Raw genomic sequence first — 23,507 nt, 5'->3', positions numbered from 1 at the left:
CCCGAAGAAATCCAAACATGTTTCATAGAAAGATCGTTATTATATTGTAGACGTTATCCTGAAAAACAAAAAACGCCAAGGAATAATATCGCAGAGCAATATCGTAAGGCTAAGAAAAAGAGGATAAAGCTATATTTTCATTGAACTAAACGGATGAGTGAATCGAATTTTGATCTCATCTGATTTAAAAATTCAAGAAAAGGAGGAAATATCAAATACCGTGATGTGCCTAATTTCGCGCACGCCCCAACTTTGCGCATTACAAAATCATTTATTTTTTCAAAATTTAGATACCAGTCAAAATTGAAAAAATTGGAGGATTACAATTATTGTTAAATGTTTTTCACGAAAGAATTTGAAAAACAAACTAGGTTTAGTACACTAAATAAAATTATTTCAGTTTGGTCCTCCTATCGACCGCCATATTTGCATAACAAATTATTTTACTGTACAAAAGTGGCTACTTTTGGAAATATTTGTATCCATTATGCTCTGTTGGATATGTTTATTCGTCATTACTATTGAAAAGTGTGAAATTTTATGTATTTTGTGTTCATTTTCATTTTCATTTCGCTTTGTGCGCGAAATTAGGCGTATAAAGGTGCCTAATTTCGTTTATTGTTGTTGCGTAGTTTCATTTGCAACATTCTTATGAAACATAGAATAAAATATAATGCACAGGACAGTTTTACACTGAATAGAACTCGAAGAGTTCATTCCCATATGCTTTTTATCTAATTTTCAGGCGGATAACCACCGACATCACCTAATGTTGACTTGAAAAATCTTATAGCATCTTATGCAATGGCTATCGAATCCGATGTGTAAAATTATGCTAAACTTAAGTCGAGGATAAAACTACAGCAGCTTTTCCGATAATGTATATAATATTTAAGATGTCTTATATGAAACACATATTTGAAGATGTCCTATGTAAGAGATAGCGGAATTTAGGACTTTCATACACAAACTTTTTTATACACCAGCTAAACATTGCTCATACAATGCCTTTTTTCCTAAAATACGGTTTATATTTCAGAAGAAAACGATATATTATGAATTATAACTTGTGTCAACTAAAATTCATGAAGTAAAATCTAAGCAAAGCTCCAGAGGGTCGAAATACAGGGGCATACCATTTCGACTAAAGAATAAGTCAGTGACGGCTGTCTGATACCGTTATCTGCATATTTTGTACAATGGATGCATGCTTCTATTGGTCAACTGATTATATTTCACCAAACCAATAACGATATTCAATTCCAAACATGAGCGAAGTTATGAACATTTTGCGCGAAATTAGGAACTATCCTATTTTCATGCGCGAAATAAGGAGCATGCAACGGTTTTAGATTCATATCGCAATTCTTTTAAAATAGCAGCAAAGTTTGCATATAACACTTTTTGAGAACTTAGAATCCTTCTACTACGTGATGCAGTAGCAAATGTTCCCAAATGGCCACTACATGTTTTCAATGAACGTTTTAACTTTGTCAGATCTTAAGTTCCAGAAATTAGGGTACTTAACGGTATAATAATAAAATTACCTTGCCCGGTCCAGCTGAAGCAGTTGATGTCTTGAATTTCAGCAGTTATGCAGTGGCCACTTGTCCTACAGGATTACCTTTGCTCGAGTGTGCCATTACATCGACATTTCCTTTGTACACTCCTTTTTCACCGCCATCAACCAGATTCATCGAGCGCGAAGCAGCCTGAGAAGTTACGAACAGAACGACGAACAAACGTAGAATCTGCTCCCCTTTGGCACAATGCGTCCTTCGATCGTTTCAGGTGCTTGGTGCCGATCTGGAAACCGTGCATTGCCTGGATGGCGGCCTGCGCCGAGGCCACATTGTCGAACGACACGAAGCCGAAGCACTTGAACAGGTTGGTTTGCTTGTCGATGAACACCTTGGCGGACAATTACGTTGCCGGAAGGGACCTTCGATCTGCTTCTCAGCGGCTGCGGTCACTGCCTGTGCCATCGTAGGATTAGGATTAGATAATGCGTTGTGGTGAATTCTGCTGCCGCAGGGCTTACCGCTTGTAGTTGCTGCACTTGCTGCAGCCACGTCAGTGACGGACGGCGAGATAGCTCCCGCCGCCAGGAACCGCATCTGCTGCTGTGCAGAGTTTGGATGGGGACCGGTCAGAGGCGTCACCGATTGCGTGATTGGCTGGTTGATGTCGGCTATGTTCTACAGGTTCGTCTGCATCTGCTGCATCCGTTTGGCATCCTTGTCCTTTGCGTACTTCGGCAAACTTACAACCAGCGGAGCCGAGCAACCACCTATGGCTCTGCGTGATTTGCGTGCAACGTACATATGGGCCGATCGTCACCAGTTTTGGTGTTTGGTTTTGTAACGAAATCAGTCTTTGCTCTATTCGGATGAATCCCGCAGCACCATACACTCCTCAGACCGAAATAATGACCGCAAAACGGATGCCTCGTTCTTCTCGTACTTTTTACTAAGCATTCTACAAACAGTTTTCATTCGCTTTCATTCACCATCGGCAGGTTTTATTTGGATCGGATGATGTATCCCCGCAAGTGTTGCCCTTGATGTTGTGCAGTGCATACCGGTCCTTATGTTTTGCTTTTTCTCCAAATCAACCAAACAATCCGTTTTTCTTAAAAAAATCAACAGGATGTCAAGTTGTTGCTGTGTGGTATTCAAGACGGAGCAAATGTCAACCTGTCATTTTCTGACTCTCGAGCAAAGGACATGCCAGATTGCTTCAACACATCAATTCTGTAGATTAACTCAAAAAATTTGCTAGCCCTATTTCGGCGCTCATCCACAATCCTAGATAACAACAAGACCACTAAACGTCAAAATTAATAGTTACGTGTCTTGTTATATCCCAATTTTCATGAAAATCTAAAAACGAAAGAGATTCTGCAAGCACGGTGCCCCATACAGAATTCCACACTCCTCAAAAAGGCAATTAGCTATTGCTATTCATATTTTTGACAGTAACTGTTTCCAACACTGAGATTACCATTTCTGTGCATTTTATTTATTGACCTTTTATTGATTTAACATAGAATCAGTTTGATATTGCGGACTTCTCAATTTTTAGAACAACTATTTTAAAGACGGAAATGCTCTGATGACAATCCGTCACTACGAAACAAGTAAGGATAGTGCTGGGCCGAGCCCAACACAGTGCTCAAATCGGATTGCTTTGCAAAGGTGGTTAAGAGTAAGATTGTACAGATAGAGTAGAAAACTTAATCCTTTCTACTGATTACACCTGTTGGAGTGAATCTAGTTAGTATTATGTAACTGGTAGCTTAGTTTTCTCAAATTTATGCAGATCTCTCTTCAGGTGATTAAATTTTCATCGCTTAGGAGATCATCTGGATCATTGTAAATTAGAGCTGGCGGTGCCAGAGTTGTGGTAATGTTCGTTCTCCAGCAATTTTGACGTAATTAGTTCATTCCTAATTAGGCCAGTACAGAAGTTAAACAAAACCCTATTTTGATGCTGAAATTAAATTAAAGCAACCAAGAAAGTCCCCTGTATCGTTATTATAATCCATGCTTGGTTCTACAAAATCTTGGAATATCTAATCCTGGTGTTATTTCATGAATTTATCTAGAAATGCTTCGGAAAGTCTTCCATAAAATATTTAAAATAATTGTATAGGAAATACTCCTGTGAATTATTTCCTCACAAGGTCATACATAAATTTATACCTTCAATTTTTTTTTTTGGGAATTCCTTCGAAAATTCTTCTAGGGTATTTCATTAAAAATTAGCTCCAGGAATTCATTTTAAATTCTGACAGGACTTCTTTTTAAAATTCTCCGCAAATGATTTCAGAAATTGTTATCGAAAAACTCGCTAATCTCCGAAAAATTCCTTTCGGAAATTTCTAGTGTAGGAAAACCAAGTTCCGCAAGGAATTCTTCTAGAAATTCGTTCAGAAATTCTAAGGATTTTTCAATGAAAATCTTCCAAAAGTCCTTTTTTGTAATATTTTCAGAAATTCCTACAGGAATTCCTTTCAGAAATAATTTACCATTTAATCAGAGCAATCACTACAGCGAAAATTATATTTTCTTCTAAAATTTATCCAGCTAGAATTTCCTCTGAATAGAAAAAAGAAATGTTTTTTAGGAATGGATGAAAAAATTTAAGACGAAACTCTAAGTGAATATCCGAACGAATTCACAAAAAGAATTTCTAAGGGATTTTCTTTGTAAAAGAATTTTCGAAATTCTCAACCTTCAGGGACTCGCATGGTCCTGGATCGGTCACGCAGTTCCGTTTCTGCTGTAAGCGACAAGAGAGCTTTTTTCGGAGGTAAGTTGTACTTTTTTACAACGGTGCGAGTCCTGGAAGAATAAATTTCTTCGCGAATTTTTGGAGTATTCATTGCTAAAAATTCTTTCGAATCTCCTCCAGCTTCAAGAATCCTCACGAACTTACTCCAAAAATAAACCCTGAGAATTCATGGGAAATTCTCCAGATATTCTTCATTTGAAAGTTCAATAATTTGGAAATTCTCTTCAGAACTTTCTTCAGAACTGCTCTCCAGCATATTTTTGTTTAGAAAACCTAACCGCGGAGTTTCTTATATGGATTTTTAGAATTTTCAGAGGATTTTCCGTAGAAACTTTCGAAGGAACTTCTGGAGAAACTCTCACAATGGATTTTCCGGAAGTATTCTGGAAGCAATGTTCAAAGGAAATTATTTGGAATTCGGTGGAGGCCCCGGAAAGTATTTCTGAAGTTGAATTTACCAAATGATTTTTAGAAGAGATTTTCTAAAGGAAAAACCTGAACGGATTTTCAAAAGTATTCCTAAAACACTTTCTGAGAAAATTTCTAAAGAAATTTTTTGGATGTAGTTTCTGAAAAAGAATTCCTTGTCTAACTTCCGGATGAATTCCTGAAGGAATCTTTTGAAAGAATTCTACGATGGAAGCGTCTAATGGAATTTCCTAGAGAAATGCCTCAGTGTAATGCAAAAGACGAGCCAATTCTAGAATCCGCGAAAACGTAAGCGATCTGTTTATATCGCATCGCTTACGTTCGCAAATCGATTGCAACGATACTGTAAAGCTTATTCGGCTCGAATTTGGCGAATCGATCGATGCGACCACTGACGAGCATATGCTGGTCTTATGCAAAAGTCACTCCAGGAACCTTCCATTAGGTTCTATATTAACAGTTTGTAAAAAAACTCCTGATCAATCTCACCCAGCGTTGGTGGTGCCTTTTCGCATTTAGTTGGAGACACCTAAACCTTATATGGGGTTTATATGGTCCGATGTACAATTTTCTTTCATAACTTTTAAACGCAATGACCGATAGTTATAAAATTCAATAGTGATCAACGAGGCTTTTGTCCCCTGTCGAATCAAAAACTTGTTACAGGTGAGAAAAATCGGCTGAGGATTACTTTCATACGAAATGTTGTCTCAATGTTTTTTTATAGCTTTTGTGCAGCACACATACGCACACACATACACATGGCCACATACACACGACATGACAGACAGATATTATGCAAAGTTTCAGCTTCTGTCGAGCTGAGTCGATTGGTATATAATACTATGGGTCTCTAGAGGCTTCGGCATAAAAAAGTTCGCTTTTCGGAGTGAAATAGATAGCTTTCGGTACACAACTTTGTTGTACGAGAAAGGCAAAAGCATTACGTTGAAGCAAGGATAGGCCATACAATAAGGTCCGTCCAGCCAGAATAAATCCTCAATTCAGTTTTGGTCTCCGGACCAAGTAAGTTAACTTCGGTCTTTAAATGTGACTAGTGATTATCACACCATCCTTCGTCCTCGTGGTGCCAAGAAGATCAACCCAACAAGTAGAAATACAGTAGGACCATTACGCTTAAAGGTTTCTCCAGATATTTCTTTTGAGAATTACGTCTGACTTTCCTCCAGGAAAATTTAATTTTCTCTCATCTGTGTGTTCTTATATTTATAGGTAGTGGTAGAAATAAATTAAGAAAAATTATTATTATTAAATTAAAAATCACAGTTATACTCCAATTGAAATTAAAAGTAACTCCTTAAAAAATCAGTGGATTTCCGCAGAAATTTCCAAATTTCAGAAGTTTCATTACCTACGATCCGGTAGATCCGTAGAAAGCACTCAATTCCGTGAATCTACGGAAATTTCCTGTAGATCTGGCATCGCTGCTCTCGAGAGTCAGAGCGAGAAAGAGAAAGTTATTCGAAATTCGATCGAAATAAAATATTGTTTTGTTCTTTTTCGCCTTCACAGCGTAGATAATAAAACGTCAAAATGATTCCGACATGAAATAGTTTTGTTGGTGTTAGTAAAAATTGCACACCATTGAACACAAGCAAGAAGTTTTCGGAGAAGGGCTAATCTTGCTGCGCCTGGATTTATCGAGCGCTCGTGTTATAAAACCGAATGCTGCTCAGTTTCGAATTGTGGTCTTGGGAGCAACATAACCTTTGTTTTCTCTGGAGAGCATTTTCATACCTGAAAATAATCATATGTGATAACTTTTTGAATATTTACTTTCATTTTTTTGCGAAGTTCAACCGTTTTGAAATTCAATAGTGAACAAAAAAGAAAATATTCTCCATCGAATGCAACTTTTTGCGGTACAATTGGATTAAGAAGGTTTAGTACTAGAAAAAGTTGGCTATCGTTTTAGTGTGCACAGCACATACGTGCATACACACACACGGGACACACACACGGACAGACATGGTGACATTTGCTCAGTTCGTCGAGCTGAGTCGATTGGTATATAACACTATTGCGGGTCTACGAGTCCTCTAGAAAAAGTTCCCGTTTTCGGAGTGAAATGATAGCTCCTTTTCGGTACACAACTTTTGTTGGTACGAGAAAGGCAAAAGGCGTCTTACTTATCATTCTCCATTTTCTCTTCTCTACTGTCAAAAAATGAGAAGCGCGAAATCAGTAACTGAGATGTCTCACAACTCACTTTTCACAGTGAGCAGTTCTTTGAAATGAGGAAAGAGAAGTGAGACGTCTCTTTTCGCACTCCCTCATTTCTTCACTCGCTGTAAAAAGTGAGTAATGAGATGTCTCACTACCCACTTCTGCACTACTCACTTTCAGGAGTAAGAGGTGAGAATGAGAAAAGCAGGAAGTGAGACGTCCCACTTCTCACTCCCTCATTCATCACTTCGATATAAAAAAGTGAGAAGCGTAAAGTGAATAGTGAGACGTCTCCACTTCTCGCTTCTCATATTTTGACTTCACTCAGTAGAAGGTGAATAGTGAGATGTCTCACTACCCACTTCGCACTACCTCACTTTTCACAGTGAGAAGAGAAAATGAATAAGAAGCATAAGACGTCTTTCTTCTCATTCCAAATTTCCTCACTTTCCAAATGAATTATTCAAATATATGTCCTATTCGGCCAAATGGACTCTTTTCGGGCCAAATGTCCTATTAGACCAAATGACCCTTTCGGCCAAAACGACCCTTTCGTCCAAAATGACCCTTTCGGCTAAATGACCCTTCCACCCAAAATGATCCTCTCGGACAAATAACACTTTCGGCCTAATGATCCTTTCGGCTTGATAATTCTTTTCAACTAAATGACCCTTTTCGGCTAAACGACCCTTCCGGCCTGATGGTCTGTTCGGCTAAATGGTACATTAGGCAAAACAACTTTCGGCCTAGTGGCATTCGGCAAATGGCTTTCGTCCGAATGGATTTCGGCCAAATGACCCTTCCCCTAAAAATGAGGTTGAAACCAGCTCACATTTTGTTGAAATTATTAAATAGTTTTCTTCGTATACACTTGTAATGACAGGCATATAAAAGCTTTCAATTAATAACCCATACAGCTACCAGTTCCCAAAATTAATGTATAACAAAATCAAGCCATATATGGCAAATCAGTTCAAATTGTGCTTCTGGAACAGAGGATAACAATAACAATAAACAAAAAACAATAAACAATAAACAATAAAAAAAAAACAATAAACAATAAACAATAAACAATAAACAATAAACAATAAACAATAAACAATAAACAATAAATAATAAACAATAAACAATAAACAATAAACAATAAACAATAAACAATAAACAATAAACAATAAACAATAAACAATAAACAATAAAACAATAAACAATAAACAATAAACAATAAATAATAAACAATAAACAATAAACAATAAATAAACAATAAACAATAAACAATAAACAATAAAACAATAAATAATAAACAATAAAATAATAAACAATAAAACAATAAATAATAAACAATAATAAAACAATAAACAATAAACAATAAACAATAAACAATAAACAAATAAACAATAAATAATAATAAACAATAAATAATAAACAATAAACAATAAACAATAAATAATAAATAATAAACAATAAACAATAAATAATAAAATAATAAACAATAAACAATAAATAATAAACAATAAACAATAAACAATAAACAATAAACAATAAAACAATAAACAATAAATAATAAACAATAAACAATAAACAATAAATAATAAATAATAAAACAATAAACAATAAAACAATAAACAATAATAAACAATAAATAATAAACAATAAACAATAAACAATAAACAATAAACAATAAACAATAAACAATAAACAATAAACAATAAACAATAAACAATAAACAATAAACAATAAACAATAAACAATAAACAATAAACAATAAACAATAAACAATAAACAATAAACAATAAAACAATAAACAATAAACAATAAACAATAAACAATAAACAAAAAACAAAAAAACAAAAAAACAAAAAAACAATAAACAAAAAACAATAAACAATAAACAATAAACAATAAACAATAAACAATAAACAATAAACAATAAACAATAAACAATAAACAATAAACAATAAACAATAAACAATAAACAATAAACAATAAACAATAAACAATAAAACAATAACACAATAAACAATAAACAATAAACAATCAACAATAAACAATAAACAATAAACAATAAAACAATAAACAATAAACAATAAACAATAAACAATAAAACAATAAACAATAAACAATAAACAATAAACAATAAACAATAAACAATAAACAATAAACAAATAAACAATAAACAATGAACAATAAACAATAAACGATAAACAATAAACAATAAACAATAAAGATGATATCCGGCTTGACGTGCTATTAGACCAATTGGTATTCGAACAAATGGCCTCCGCCGAATGACTTACAGCGCTTCTTGTTCTCGTTTGAACGAAAAAATCATAAAGGCTTTGGCTGAAAAATTCCCTAGCTTAGCTTTTGGATTGACTGTACCCATCGTAGTTAAGCTAGTCGTAATTGACCGACAAACCACAAACAATACATAGCTCACCTATTGAATAGTTTTCGAACTATAAAACTATTCTCGCTGTACATGCTTCGGAATTTCTTTAATTAAAGACCAATAACGATGCTGGCCACGTCCTCACAGTCAATTAGGGATACGGGGAGGAAAATTAGTTCGACACTCATTGCTACAGGACAACGAGGAGTCCTCTGCATCTCCAAGGAGCGCACTGAAAGGTATAGTTGGGAAAGAAATATATTGGAAGTCGCCTTGGTAAGCGACTAATTATTTCTTTTGAACGTCACCATATTCATGATGATACAAAAACGTAAAAGCAACCCATGTCTTACGTATTTTCCCGAATTTTCGATATCTTATCTACTTCGCGACGACTGAAACACGCACTGCACAACGCTTGCTTGATGGCTACTCCGAAAAAACACGCACTGAACTGATTAACTTTATTACCGGCCGCGCAATGCAGAACACAATATTTTTTTTGTGATTTTTTTTTGATTCCCTTGAAAGTTTCTAAAATTTTCTTTAAGAAATCCATGGAGAAGTGTCGTTTGACCGAAGCCCAACTAGCGGAAAATAATTTGCCCGAATGTGTCGCACGGCTGAATAGACCATTAGGCCAAATAGGTCATTTTGCCAATTAGGTCACTTGGTGGAATAGTTCTTATGGTCGAAAAGGTCATTTGGCCTAAATGACATATTAGACCGAATTAGACCGAATAGGTAACACTTCTCAGCCAATTTTTCTTACTGCGAAAAGTGAGAAGTGCGATGTTAGACGCATGAGGCCTCACACTCGCTCCCTCATTTCTCATTTCTTCCTATTCCAAGTTGCCCTGTTTGCCAAACGACCATTAAGGTCAAACGGCCCTTTCTGCTAAATAACCGTTTCGGCCAATAGACTTAATCAGCCAAATGACTTATTCGGTGAAACAACCTGCTCGGCCAAATGACCTTTTCATGCCAATTGACTTTCGGCCTAATGATCTGTTCGGCCAAATGGTATATTCGGCCAAACAACTTTTGACCCAGTGGTCTTCTGCCAAATTGCATTTGACCGAATGGTTTTTTGCCAAACGGCCCGTACCAGAAATCCACATTTTGAACAATTTCCTAATGAATATCAGGAAAATATCCCGTAAAAAGTCCATAACGTATTCTGGAAAACCTTTGAGACTTTTCCCCAGATATTTCGAAAAATGTTCTGAAGCATTTCGAAGAATTTTCTGTGCAAATTTGGAATAATGTTATGAGGAATTTCCGAAGGTTTCCTTGTTAGAAATTACGAAGAGCTCCCTTCGAAATCTGAGCTTCACCTCGTTGGAAATGCTGAAAATTTTCCTACGGAAATTTCGAAGAAATTTTGCCGAAATTCCAAACAATTTATTCTAGAAATACCTCACATTTTCATCTTTAAATTTCAAACAATTTTCTATGGGAATTACAGAGCTTTGTTTGAAAAATCTATAGAGTTTCCCGTGAAAAACTTCCAAAGCATTTCCTATGAAAAATCCTAAAAAAATCAAATGGAATATTTTGGAACAACATTAAAGAATTAGTATGTTGTAAATATCCAGAAAATATGATATCATTCTGCGGAAGGTTGCAAAGTTAATATATCGTTGTATCTTGTCATGCTATACGACATGCAGAATATCCGTTTCGATCACCGGTCTACACAATTCCTCCATTCCTATCTGAGTAATCATGTCGTCGTTGACGATTCTTCTCCAGCTGTGCTTCTTTCGCTTCCTTCTCGTCGTCGGGTTGCCCTTCGTGTGGGCAGATTGAAAATACTTGCCCTCAGATTGAAAATACTTGCAATAATTGGCTGCCGGTGGTGGTTCCCAGCTCGTTGGTGGTGCCTCAGCGGTAGAAAGTAGTGACTCGATGCCCACTTTTCCACATGTTCTATCGTGCCCAGCACCACGACATCGTTGATTGGGGCTAATTGGGCCCACTAAGGCTCATATCTAGCCGGGCGCATCGTCAGGTCTGTTTAAAGTCCCATCTAACACCAGGACTTTGGCTAGGGGGCTCTGAGCGGCACATGGTCGCTTTTACCCGGCAGAAGCCATGAACAGAAAAACAAAACATGATATGGACTTGATTGATATAAGAGATAAAAGAAAAGGCAACAATATCAAAATGAGCCGAAATATCATTTAAAATATCAAGATATGCTAGGGATAAGAACAAACTAATGACACGTGATATCGATCACTTATTACAAATAACATATCTTGATATTCTTATGATATTGTAGTGCAAAATATTGATATTGTCGTCTGATCTTTTATCTCTTATATCAATCATGTCCATATCTCATTTTGCTATCTTATCAACATTTGATATCATTGAGCTATTTTCGTCTACTCGGGTAGTGTGTTGAGATGATAACATTCTTTTTCAATTAGAAAGGCGAATATTGTTGAAAATAGCTTCGCTCACAATAAATATTTAGTCGTTTACCAAAGTGATTTCCCACGAACTACATTCTCAACTAACCAACTATTCCTTTCCCGTGTCGCTCACGGAAATGCAGAGGATTTCTTGGTCTCTTGTAGCAATGTCGAGCTAATTTTCCTTTCCTAGTCCTAAATTGACTGTGAGGATGTGACTGCATCGTCATTGGTATTGAATTAATGAAACTCCAAAGCATGTACAGTGAGAACAGTTCTCTAATCCCAAGAAGACTATTTAATTGGTGAGCTGTGCATATTCGTTATTTCTCTTCCAATCACGACTAACAACTATGATGTGTACAGTTAATCAAGCTAAGCTAAGTTAAAAATGCAAATATTGTTCATATGTTTTCTCATTTTAACTTATTTCATGCATTTACGAATTTTAATAAGAATTCATTGAGGTAAACAAGCGATCCGGCTATCTAAAATGAAATTGTTTTAAGAATAATATCTACCAATTCTTTATTTTTATAACCACCGCAAAACAAAAACTTCCAGTCAAAGGTTTTTCTCATATGAATGATGTTCCTGCCTTATCAATTTGTCCAATCAGTAACCAATAATCGTGTTGTTTCCTAACGAACTACATATCTCGAAAACGACAACGCACAATGCAAATGAATTCCTGAAATTATGAAATCAATTGTGATTGGCCATTATCTTCATATCATGAAACGACAGTAATGCCCCCATCGCACATCCGGCCACATGCCATCAATCTTCCCTGAACCAAAATGCATCTCATAAATACATGATGCTTTTTCAGACATCTGAGAAAACTTCCGCTCTAATCAACGCTACCGCACCATCCATCAAATAAAATTGCGGATACAGAAAAACACCCAAAATGGACCGAAAAGTCGAGAGCAATTGTGACATGGAAATTTCTTCTCCCGACCAATCATTGTCATCGGCATCGATCGATCGTTTAATCGAATGCAACGGAAAACTTACCTTTTATTCGCCCATCACAGGGGCAACTTGATTTGACCGGGCAGAGCAAGTCGATGTCCTCCTACGGACGATGCATGTTGGCCAGACTGGTCCGATAAAATCTCAGTCGTGGACTTTTGTGTCTCAACCAGTGCTGGCAAGATCTTCCCACTTCATTTCAGATGATCTTTGCGATGTCTTTCAGATGCACTTCACATTTCCTTCAAACTATTTAAATATCCAAACTTGATTCCAGCAGTGATGCTTAAGAAATGCCCACGGAGCGTTTCACCAACGCCAAGTGATAATATCGCAGGTCAGCAGGAGTGCGTCGGTGCATCGACGCTGCGTTATTGCATTTTCCGATGCCCACCTGCGTCTTTTCAATAAACGTGCACGCAGAATAGGCATCGAGCCTCTCTTTGGTTGATATAATGGAACAATGAAGTCCGCAGTTTTTACTTAATATGGAGCGTAGTCGATTGTAAACAGATGCAAATCTCTTCCAGAAAAAGTATCAAATGCTCTAAATTACTAACAATGATGGTGCATCTAATCAGCAATGAATTAAATGCCAATAGCTCTTAGCTTGAGTTTGATTGACGACCTCATTTGTTAGGGTGACACTGGCGCCTGCCACGAGTTAATGCGGAATTTGCTGGAATTTTTGGGTTAGGTTCGAGGGGCAGAGTTTCGTCTTGATTGACAAGCAGCAGCCATATGACTACCAGGCCGGTTATAACAATGAAGGTGCATTTAATCAGCATTAAATTCAATTCCAATAGATCTTAGCCTACAAAAAAACAAAATAGGTAAATAAACATAATCGCTAGATAATGCAGCTACGCCATTCCGTTCTTTGCAATGAAGACAAAACTTTTTCAACCGTAAAAATAATAAAATTATCGCAGCACAAACTGGAAAAAGTGCCTCTCTCACATTGGAACCAGTCTTATTCTGGCTTGCATCAAACGAATCGATTTGCCTTAACGATGACAAGCTTTTTACGGTGATATGACGACGACAACATCGATGATAACCATTGGGTTTCAAGTGGTGTGGTCTGTGTCGAAGACGCATCAATCATTTCGCTGTCGAATTGTGTTTCGGTGACTATTGCGATGAGTTGGATACATGCTGGTCGTCAATAATAGTACGTGGCTTTCCGATGGAAAGTTAAATACATACGCATGAGTGTTGGTGACATTTATTCCAAAATCTGAGTTACTGCTGGAAAATGAAGATTGATTGAAACGTTTGTACATGGAGCAAGGTTACCGGCAGTTTTCGCTAACTGGATGTAACAGAGAATAACGATGTTTGGAGACTTGATGAGGTTTCAAATACTCAAGGCATTGTCTTATGAAACCTATAGCCTTTATCCAGCTGATCCAGGGTGATCTATTTTCACTTGGAAGCATTTTAATGGTCATCAATAGAAAGTATCGTAAAATTACCATTTCTGCATCCGCACATCCTTTTGTCAGGTTTTCGGTTTTTACCTGACAAGTGAAGAATTTATTCCTAAATGAAACGTGAGTACGACAGTTACCCGCTTCAAAATCATCATGGGAGATTTAAACGCTCAGGTTGGCAAAGAAGAGGAGTTTAGAGTGACTATTGGGAAGTTCAGCGCTCACTGGCTGACGAACGAAAAACGGCCCACGTCTAATTGATTTTGCTGCCTCCTCGAATGCGGCCATTCGCAGCATCTACTTCCAACATAGCCTTCCGTATCGGTACACCTGGAAATCACCACTTCAAACAGAATCACAAATCGACCACGCTCTGATTGATGGACGGCACTTCTCCGACATTATCGACGTCAGGACATATCGTGAGGCTAACATCGACTCCGACCACTATCTAGTGATGGTTAAACTGCGCCCAAAACTATCCGTCATCAACAATGTTCGGTACCGACGACCGCCGCGGTACGACCTAGAGCGACTGAAGCAACCGGAAGTCGGCACTGCATACGCGCAGCATCTCGAGGCAGCGTTGTCAGAAGACAGTGAGCTCGATGAGGCCTCTCTTGAGGTCTGCTGAAATATAGTCAAAGCAGCCATTAACGACTCAGCGGAGAACAACGTCGGGTATATGGGACGAAGTCGACGTAACGATTTGTTCGACGAAGAGTGCACACAGATTCTAGAGTAGAAGGACGCAGCGTGGGCGATTGCACTGCAGCAAAGGACCCAGCAGAGCTCCCGCATTTTTCAGGAGAAGCTGTGCCGTTCTCAAGAAACACGCAAATTCTATCAGAAGGTCAACGCGTCCAGCAAAGGCTTTGTGCCGCAAGCTGAGATGAGCAGAGATAAGGATGGTAGCATCTTGACGGACGAACGTGTGGTTATCTAAAGGTGGAAGCAGCACTACGAGGAACATTTGAATGGCCCTGAGAGTACAGCCAGTGAAAATCAAGGCAGCGGAAGAGATGACTACATCAGTTCAGCGGACGATGGAAGCCAACCAGCCCACTCTCCCTTTGGGGAATTTAAGGATGCCATAAAACAAAGACTAATAAAGCAGCTGGTAAGGATGGTGCTGGAACTGATCTCATCTAGATGGGACCGGAAAAACTGGTCACTTGCCTACAGAAACTAGTTGTTAGAATCTGAGAAATTGAACAGCGACCGGAGGAGTGGAAGGAAGTGGTCATATGCCCCATCTACAAGAAAGGCGACAAGCTGGAGTGTGAGAACTTTTGAGCAATTACCATCCTTAAAGCCGCCTACAAAGGGATATCCCAGATCATCTTTCGTCGTCTGTCACCATTAGTAAATCAGTTCATGGGAAGTTGTCGTTGACAGTCGCTCGGCAACGGACCAGGTCTTTACTTTACGGCAAATCTTTAAAAAATGCCGTGAATACTAGGTTCCAAAGCACCATCTGTTCATCGATTTCAAGGCGGCTTACGACAGTATAGACCGCGTTGAGCTATGGAAAATTATTGACGAAAAACAGCTTCCTGGGAAGCTTACCAGACTGATCAAAGTAACGGTGGATGGTGTGCAAAACTGTGTGAAGATTTCGGCGGACACTCCAGTTTGTCTGAATCACGCTGAGGTCTAAGACTAGGTGATGGACTTCAGCCTGTTGTTCAACATTGCGCCAGAAGGTGTCATGCGGAGAGCCGGGTGTAACAGCCAGGGTACGATTTTTCAACAGATCCAGTCAGGGGTTTATTTGTTTCATGGATGACATGGACATGGACGGCCGAACAAGGAGGAGGAACTGTACACCTGCCTGGAACGTGAAGCAACAAAAGTTGGACTGGTGGTGAAATGCGTCGAAGACAAAGTACATTCTTGTGGGCGGCCTGCCTGGGAAGCAGTGTTACGGTAAACGGGATACCTTCGAGGTGGTCGATGAATTTGCTAACCTTGGATCCTTGCGAACGGCTGACAATAATGTGCATCATCTGTGGAAGTCGGGCCTACTATGGGCTCCCGAAGAAACTGCGGTCAAAAAAGATTCACCACCGCACCAAATGTGTCATGTACAGCAGCGGTTCTCAACCTGGGGTACATGTACCTCTGGGGGTACCTTCGCTTGCCTCAGGGGGTATCTCGGACAAAAATGCGTAATGGTGGACGTATAACAATGTAAATCAAATTTTTGATAAAGTTTTGATAATTGTGTATTTTTTTATTTCAAAACTTTGTCTTGTACAAAATATGCACTGTGATCAGTAAATCAAAGACAATTGAATCCTGCCCAACCCAGGGCTAATCGAACGAATGAACAAATTATAAAAAAATCGTCTTCCTCATATAAAATGTTGGAGAATATGTTAAGAATATGGTTCTGAGCTGTTCTAGAATTTAAAGTTTCGGAAGCCTTCGTTTAAGAGGCATGACAGCTTTTTTCTGAAAAGCTCGGTTGTTTCGTTGCAAGAAGCATCTTCCTACACTTCGTGGAAGCCATCTTCCAAGCAGCTTGAAGTATCATTTCAAAAGGCCTGGAAGGCTTTTTGCTAGGTATTCGCCGACGAAGGACTCTTCAAGCGGTCTAAATCTGTTGAACAGAATACGGGACATATCTTATAAGTAGCGCTTATTTGTATCTACAGCAAAAAAGTGGGTACCTCAATTAATGCAAAAGTTCGAAGTACCTGTCATGTGTGGTCGTCTTCAGTGTCTTGTACTTGTACTTGTACTTGTACTTGTAAGTCGAGTCAAGTACAAGACATTGAAGACGACCACAGTTGTGGTCGAAATACGTATCTGCAAAGATAACAAAAATTAACTGGTGGAATTAAATGGACAGTACTTAATTCGTCTTAGACGGTTTAAGATTATGTCGTTTTGTTTCTATTAGTTATTGGAAATGAAATCGTTTTTTTTTTAAGGCCACCATTTTATACAAAAGAAGGTTGATCCGAGATAAATTTTCATGAAAGTGCAAAACTTGAATTATTTGGCGAGGACCGAAAATTGACCTTCGGTAGCACAATCGCAACATTCTAGTTAATTTTCAGTGGCTGAGTAAAATTTTATTGCTGCCTCTTTCTTCCCATGGAAATGTTACTCAATTTCCCTCAAAAATAAGGTTTACTCATAGTTTTCAGTTGTCCTGCTTTTGACGGAAATTGAGTGAAATTTTCGTGGGATAGAAAAAGAGAGCAATACAATTTTACTCAGTCACTGAGTATGTAAAAGTCGAGGTAGATGAAGCAATTAAATTGTTCGAATGGACGGAATCACTAACAGCAACAAAACTACCACGCTAAACGCCGATGGCACCAGAACAGTCCATTTTTGCAATCAACTACATATTTCTGTTCAGAATTGCTGATCCTGAGAAGAACCAATTTTCTTTCCTCAATGAGCATGTCCACTAACTAACTGCAACTAAACGCTTGTCGGAATCTTCCGTTGAAATTTAACTTCGTGCTGCTGTTATCCGACGGCCACTCGAAGACTTTTCGCCACCATTTGGACTAAGTTTTCAACATCGCCACTAGTTGTGTGGGATCGCAAGCTGCTGTGTCCATTCCGCGCTCTGTGTGAAATCTGGTTGTAACTGTTGCAAGTTGATGTCTGTCCTTGCGATGCATGTACGTGGAATATAGGTTTTCCTATTTCTAAACTATGTATCTATTAGAAATAGTTTAAAACAGTATTTTCATATAAATACAAAGAAGCGTTGATTCTTTCTCCATCGAATGGTCCCAAAAATTGGAAATCCATCAAGAATTGGCTGATGGAATTGATTTCCGCAATCGTTAAGTGTACCCCAATATAAAAAAGACAGACGTAGTCCTACGTCAAAAAAATCCATACTAATATTTCTCAGATATTGTTGGAGTTCTTTCAATCCAATCGCCTATAAAACTCATTAAATTTTACGCACAAAATAACGTCTAGCGGTTCCTCTAGGGGCCCTCCTTAGCCATGCGGTAAGACGCGCGGGCTACAAAGCAAGACCATGCTGAGGGTGGCTGGGTTCGATTCCCGGTGCCGGTCTAGGCAATTTTCGGATTTGTCTCGACTTCCTGGGCATAAAAGTATCATCGTGCTAGCCTCATGATATACGAATGCAAAAATGGTAACCTGGCTTAGAAACCTCGCAGTTTTAATAACTGTGGATGCTTAATGAACACTAAGCTGCGAGGCGGCTTTATCCCAGTAGTATGGGGATGTAATGCCAAAAAGAAGAAAAAGAAGAAGAAGGTTCCTATTATTGACAAGCCGCATTGAACATTTCTCGGCTGAGTAATCGAGGATATTATTTACTAAATGAGGGCATAAATAGATAAGAAAATTGCTTTGTTTTCTTTTCATGAGTAAAGTATCACAAAACCCAAAAAACCCAACGAAAACGATTCATCAAAAATTCAGTGGATAAATAAAAGTTCCGTTGAGCTGAGCCAAAAAGTAAATTTTAAAATCACTTTTTAAAGAAAATGAGAATATTATTACGAGGGAACTGTTCTGGATCTCCATTTCACTGAACATATATTCATCTCATCGCGAAACGAAGAAAATCTACACCAATTTCTGTTTCTTCTTTTTATCAAGATGCTGCTGAAAAAAACACAAAATCAGAAACAAAACAAATACCATTTTTTTATTTCTTAGTTCTTGATGAGGTGAATGTAGGGGCCATGGGATGTAGTCCAGGAGCAGTTTCTATAGGGTAACAGTTTCATGTTCCATTTTACTGTAGCAAATTCTTCTCATCGCTAAATACAATAATGAAGCATCGATTTCGTTGGATCGATTTGTAAACATGCGTGCTAACTGTTTAAAACTCAGAAAAACAACTTGCGTTCCATTCCTCTGCCTTTTTTAAGATGAACATAGTGAACTTGAACGGTGAATAATGGATCTAATATTTGACGTTAAAAATTGTCTCAGATCGTATGTGTAAATCACGAATGATTTACTCACTCTGTATCATCGTTTTCTTGCAAACGAGCTTCTCTTTCAATCGAGTAGCTTCTCAAGCAAGAATTATAAAACACTTCTTTTATAAGAGCAGCATCCTAATTGAGTGCTGTTTTCATCTCAATAACGGAATTCAAACACCCCACCAGAAACAGTCGGAAGCTCATTTGCATGCCCGATCCGTGTACGTACATGGAATTTCCAAATAAATCAACTCACTTCAGTGTTCCTGACGGCAGTAGCGATTCGAAAGCAAGATGATTGCAATTCATTCGTCTTCACCGAGTTGCGAACGCCCTCGTGGGAACCTTTCGCCTCCGGTTGCGACCTTCTCTGGGCTGCACGGAAGCCTCCTTCTCCAAAGACATGTCCACAAGGGGAAATCTATTAAGCTGGCACTAAATTTACAGACACTTATCGAGATGTGAAGCAATGGTTCTGATGCAAAATTTATTGCCATGCAATAAGTGCTCGCTCGCTGGTACACGGCTGACTGGTTTCAAGCTTCTGCTCCTCTGCCTCTTCTCTGCGTGAGCTTTAGTTGGTTGAGTTATTCCTAGCTGGAGTGCGAATGAGCTGAAGCTTCCAGCAAGGTTACCAGAAGTATGAACCATTGACGCTTCGTATGTCTACGATTGTCTGAGACTTTTCATTAAGTGATTTCAATTTGAATCATCAGTTGAGTCAACTTAACCTGAAATTGAAGAATCAGTGGGAAATAAGAAAGGATACAACAGCTCAGAGTCTTTGAGTTTGTGTTTTCATCAAAGCCTTTAATGCTAGAAACTCTATGTCACAATTCACGTAAAACCATTCGGAATCACTTTCATCGTGCTTACCGTTCTGAGTCTTATGCCGTAAGTTTCTGTTTTCATTTTTCATTCTTCTGTAACTCGCCGATTTTAAATATTTTAGGGACCCGTATTTAGTGCTGGTAGTTTGGGAGTAGAGAAGTTGTCACAGCTTTGATTCTGTACCAGATAATCATGGGTTTAATTCCCATCCTTTTAATTAGACTGAGTCTGCATAATGTAAAAATAATGCAACGCCGACGGACATTAAAACATAACAATCATAAGTCTCCTAACATTTCAACAAAACAAGTCAATGAAGAAGAACCAAGGACAATATATTTAATGAAAATGCACATGCTTCTGCTTCCTCTTCTTCTTCTTCTTCTTCTTCTTATTGGCATTACATCCCAAAACTGGGACAAAGCCGCCTCGCAGCTTAGTGTCTATTAAGCACTGCCACAGTTGTTAGCTGCGAGGTTTCTAAGCCAGGTTACCATTTTGCATTTGTATCTCATGAGACAAACACGATGATATTTTTATGCCCAACTGCCCGGCATATGCCCTTTTAGGGGTCGTTCAACAATGATGTCACAGGTTTTAGGGGAGGGGTTTAAGATTTTGTGACACTGCATATACTAGGTATACAAAAAAGCGTGTCAGAGGGGAGGGGTGAGGTTTAGAAATCTCAAAAAGTAGTGGACGCTCATATTTGAATCGTCCCTTATGCCCGAGACAACTTCCTATCCGAAAATTGCCTAGACCGGCAACGGGAATTTTTTTTAACGTTTATTTGTCGTTTTGTCTTGTTAAAATTATTTACATAATTGGTTAAACTATGACTCCTAAGTTGAAATTTAGTTCATTAACATCAATTACTCCATTGCACTTCTCAATGAATATAATGTATTCAATTAAAATTTTGAGAATTCTTCGTCGTGTCGGTGTAGTGATTCGATCAAGGGAAGGTCGCAGAAGATCAGCATACTGGAGCGTGCGCTGACCACCAATCAACGCATGAAGAGTTTGTTAGAAGTCCGTACGCATCACGTACTCTGGAGCATTCAAAAATTTGTGTTGAAGCGTTTCTATGGGTATGCCACAGTGAATGCATTGTTCTCCGTCCGTCCGCCTCATGATAAACAGAAGCCGTCGATGTGGCATCTTCTGATTAACCCACATATATAAATCACTACGCTGTTGGGGTGATAGATTACGGTCGGCGATATTCCTCCACACACGTTTCCAGTTGGTGTTATTGTTGGCTGTTTCACTTTCGGTTTGTCTGTACCTCTTACGTAGAGACGATAGATGGCATCTGCCGTAGGATGCTGGCGAATTTGAAAAGGGAGGATTGCTAAATTACTTAAAATTTGTTTCAGGCACGGGAGATCTGCAGTGGTATTCGCTGGAGTAGGATTGCCTCGACTGAGGTAGGAGCTGTAAAACGGCATAACATTGTGTTCCCGAAGATGTGAGTTTAGTAGAAGGGCGCGGCATTTGAATATCGGAAGATGCAGATTTATTCCACCGTCTTCCTTGCGACGCGCTAGTTGAGTCATTGGGACAGTCGCACTCATTCCACGAAATAGGTAGTTCCGCATGTTGGCTGTCAGCTTTACATGTGTGCTGCCGTTGGAGCTAGATTAGCAGCAATGTACCAAATTCTGGATAGCAGAAATGTGTTCAGCAGTGTTGCTTTCTGGTGCAGTGATAGGCTACGCATGGAGTGTAACCAGATTTGGTGACCGAATTTTGCTACGAGAGAGTCCCAGTTCAAATTCGTCATATTACGAATTGAATTGGAAAAGAAGACACCGAGTATTTTTATTTTGTTTTCGGTGCGTATCCACGGTATAGCCAGAGCATTTTGCTCACCAATATCGATAGCGGTCGTTTTGAATTCATTCAAACGAGCGCCTGATATTCGTCCAAAGTCATTGAACAAATTCCGCATTGTGTTCAGCTTGTTGCCGTCGGTAATGATTGCACTGATGTCGTCCGCATAGGCGACGATTAGGTCAGCACCACACACTTGTTCTAACCGCTTTAGAAGCGGGTGTAGGTAGAGCACGAAGAGGTGCATCGATAGAGGGTCCCCATGACGCACAGAGCGTCTGATAGGGAAAGGGAGAGAAAGGTGTCCGTTGATCAGCAATCGTTAGGACGAAGCTGATGCTATTCGTGCGAACAAACCCACCATCCCTGGGTTGAAGCCGGGAGCTTTCATGGTATGGAATTAAAAAAATTTGATCCACACGATCAAAAGCACTATCGAGATCAAAAGAGACCAGTTTTGCATTTTGTCTGTTTGCTTTTGCTATTCTGTCTTTCAGAGCAAGCGTGGCTTGAAATATATTGTGTCCTGAATTGGAACATTTTTGTGTGTTGGTCAGGACACTGTGGCTCGGAGCACATTTTCCATCCTTTGCTTCATTATGCGTGCTAGAATTTTGTAGTCGAAATTGACTAAGCTTTATCGGTCTATAGGAGCGGGCCGTGTCACCCGGTCCTTGTTTTTGACCAAAACAATCACTCCATCAGTAAATTCTGCTGGAAAGTTTGAACGAATAGCGTCATTCATAATGAGATTGAGTTCACGATGAATTGTGTCCAATAAACGCATATAAAACTCTTTCGGAAGATTCGTCGGGGCCCGGGGACTTCCTCGATGAGCTGGTTCGGATGGCTGATAGAATTTCGGTTGTTGTTATTTCATCCATACAGGCCTCGTTGGTGGCGTCGTTTTCAGGAATAACCCTCTCGCATTGAAATACACCTTCGCCGTCTTCTTCTTCCGCTACTTCCTCCCGAGCGTACAGATTTTTGTAGTATTGCACCATGTGGTTTCGGATCTCGTCGTTGTCGTCGATTATCTCGTCCCTCTCGTTTCGAACTTTATCGATGATCGTTCTTTCCGGGTCCGTTCTCCCAGCTGGTATGTCGATAGGGGTTCTCCGGCTACGAACGTTTCGTTTATCCGGACGAACATTTCGGAAAATCTCCGCTGATGCGAGAGCATTTGAGCTTTCACCGGTTGATGGTGGTTAGCATGGCACGATTGTTGTGGTATTCATCGTACGCTTGCCGCAGTTGGGTGTATAGTCGCTGATGTTCACGATGGAAGTTTTCGAAGACAGCATTCGATTTCCATCTAAAGAAGGATTTGATTTTTCCTTTAGCAAAGTATAACCACCATTCCATCCAAGATTGGTAGTTGCGACGATATCGTGTCCAATATTGCCATCGTGTTTGTAACTCGTTTATATTCTCGTCAGTGAGAACGTGGGGACGAAGCGACCAGAATCTCGGTCAGGGGCTCTTTCGGAAGGGAATACACATCCTCACCGTAAGAGCCTTATGATCCGAGAAGCAGCTGACATGAACAGCTGTTTCTCTCAGTTGTTCGCGAAGCCCGGTACTCACATAGAGCCGATCAAGTCTGGACGATGAATTGTGACTGATGTAGGTGAAACCATTTTCTCTCGATCGTAGCAAGGGCCACACATCAAGCAGCCGTAGTTGCTAAACGGTGGCTTTGAGAGCGGGGCTGGAGTTGTTCCCGGTTGCATCGCAATGCCGAATAACGCAATTGAAG

At 39.0% G+C, this 23,507-nt stretch overlaps 1 pseudogene; it reads right to left on the bottom strand.

Annotated features, from left to right (window-relative positions):
* Nucleotides 1-1,657: 1,657 nt before the first annotated feature.
* On the bottom strand, nt 1,658-21,995 carry LOC134204519 (CUGBP Elav-like family member 4; annotated as a pseudogene).
* Between the last annotated feature and the right edge of the window lie 1,512 nt (nt 21,996-23,507).

Source organism: Armigeres subalbatus, unplaced genomic scaffold, assembly GCF_024139115.2.
Source record: "Armigeres subalbatus isolate Guangzhou_Male unplaced genomic scaffold, GZ_Asu_2 Contig635, whole genome shotgun sequence".
Lineage (NCBI taxonomy): Eukaryota > Metazoa > Arthropoda > Insecta > Diptera > Culicidae > Armigeres > Armigeres subalbatus.
Note: the sequence above shows the minus strand (reverse complement) of the source record. Positions and strands in the feature narration are given on the sequence as shown.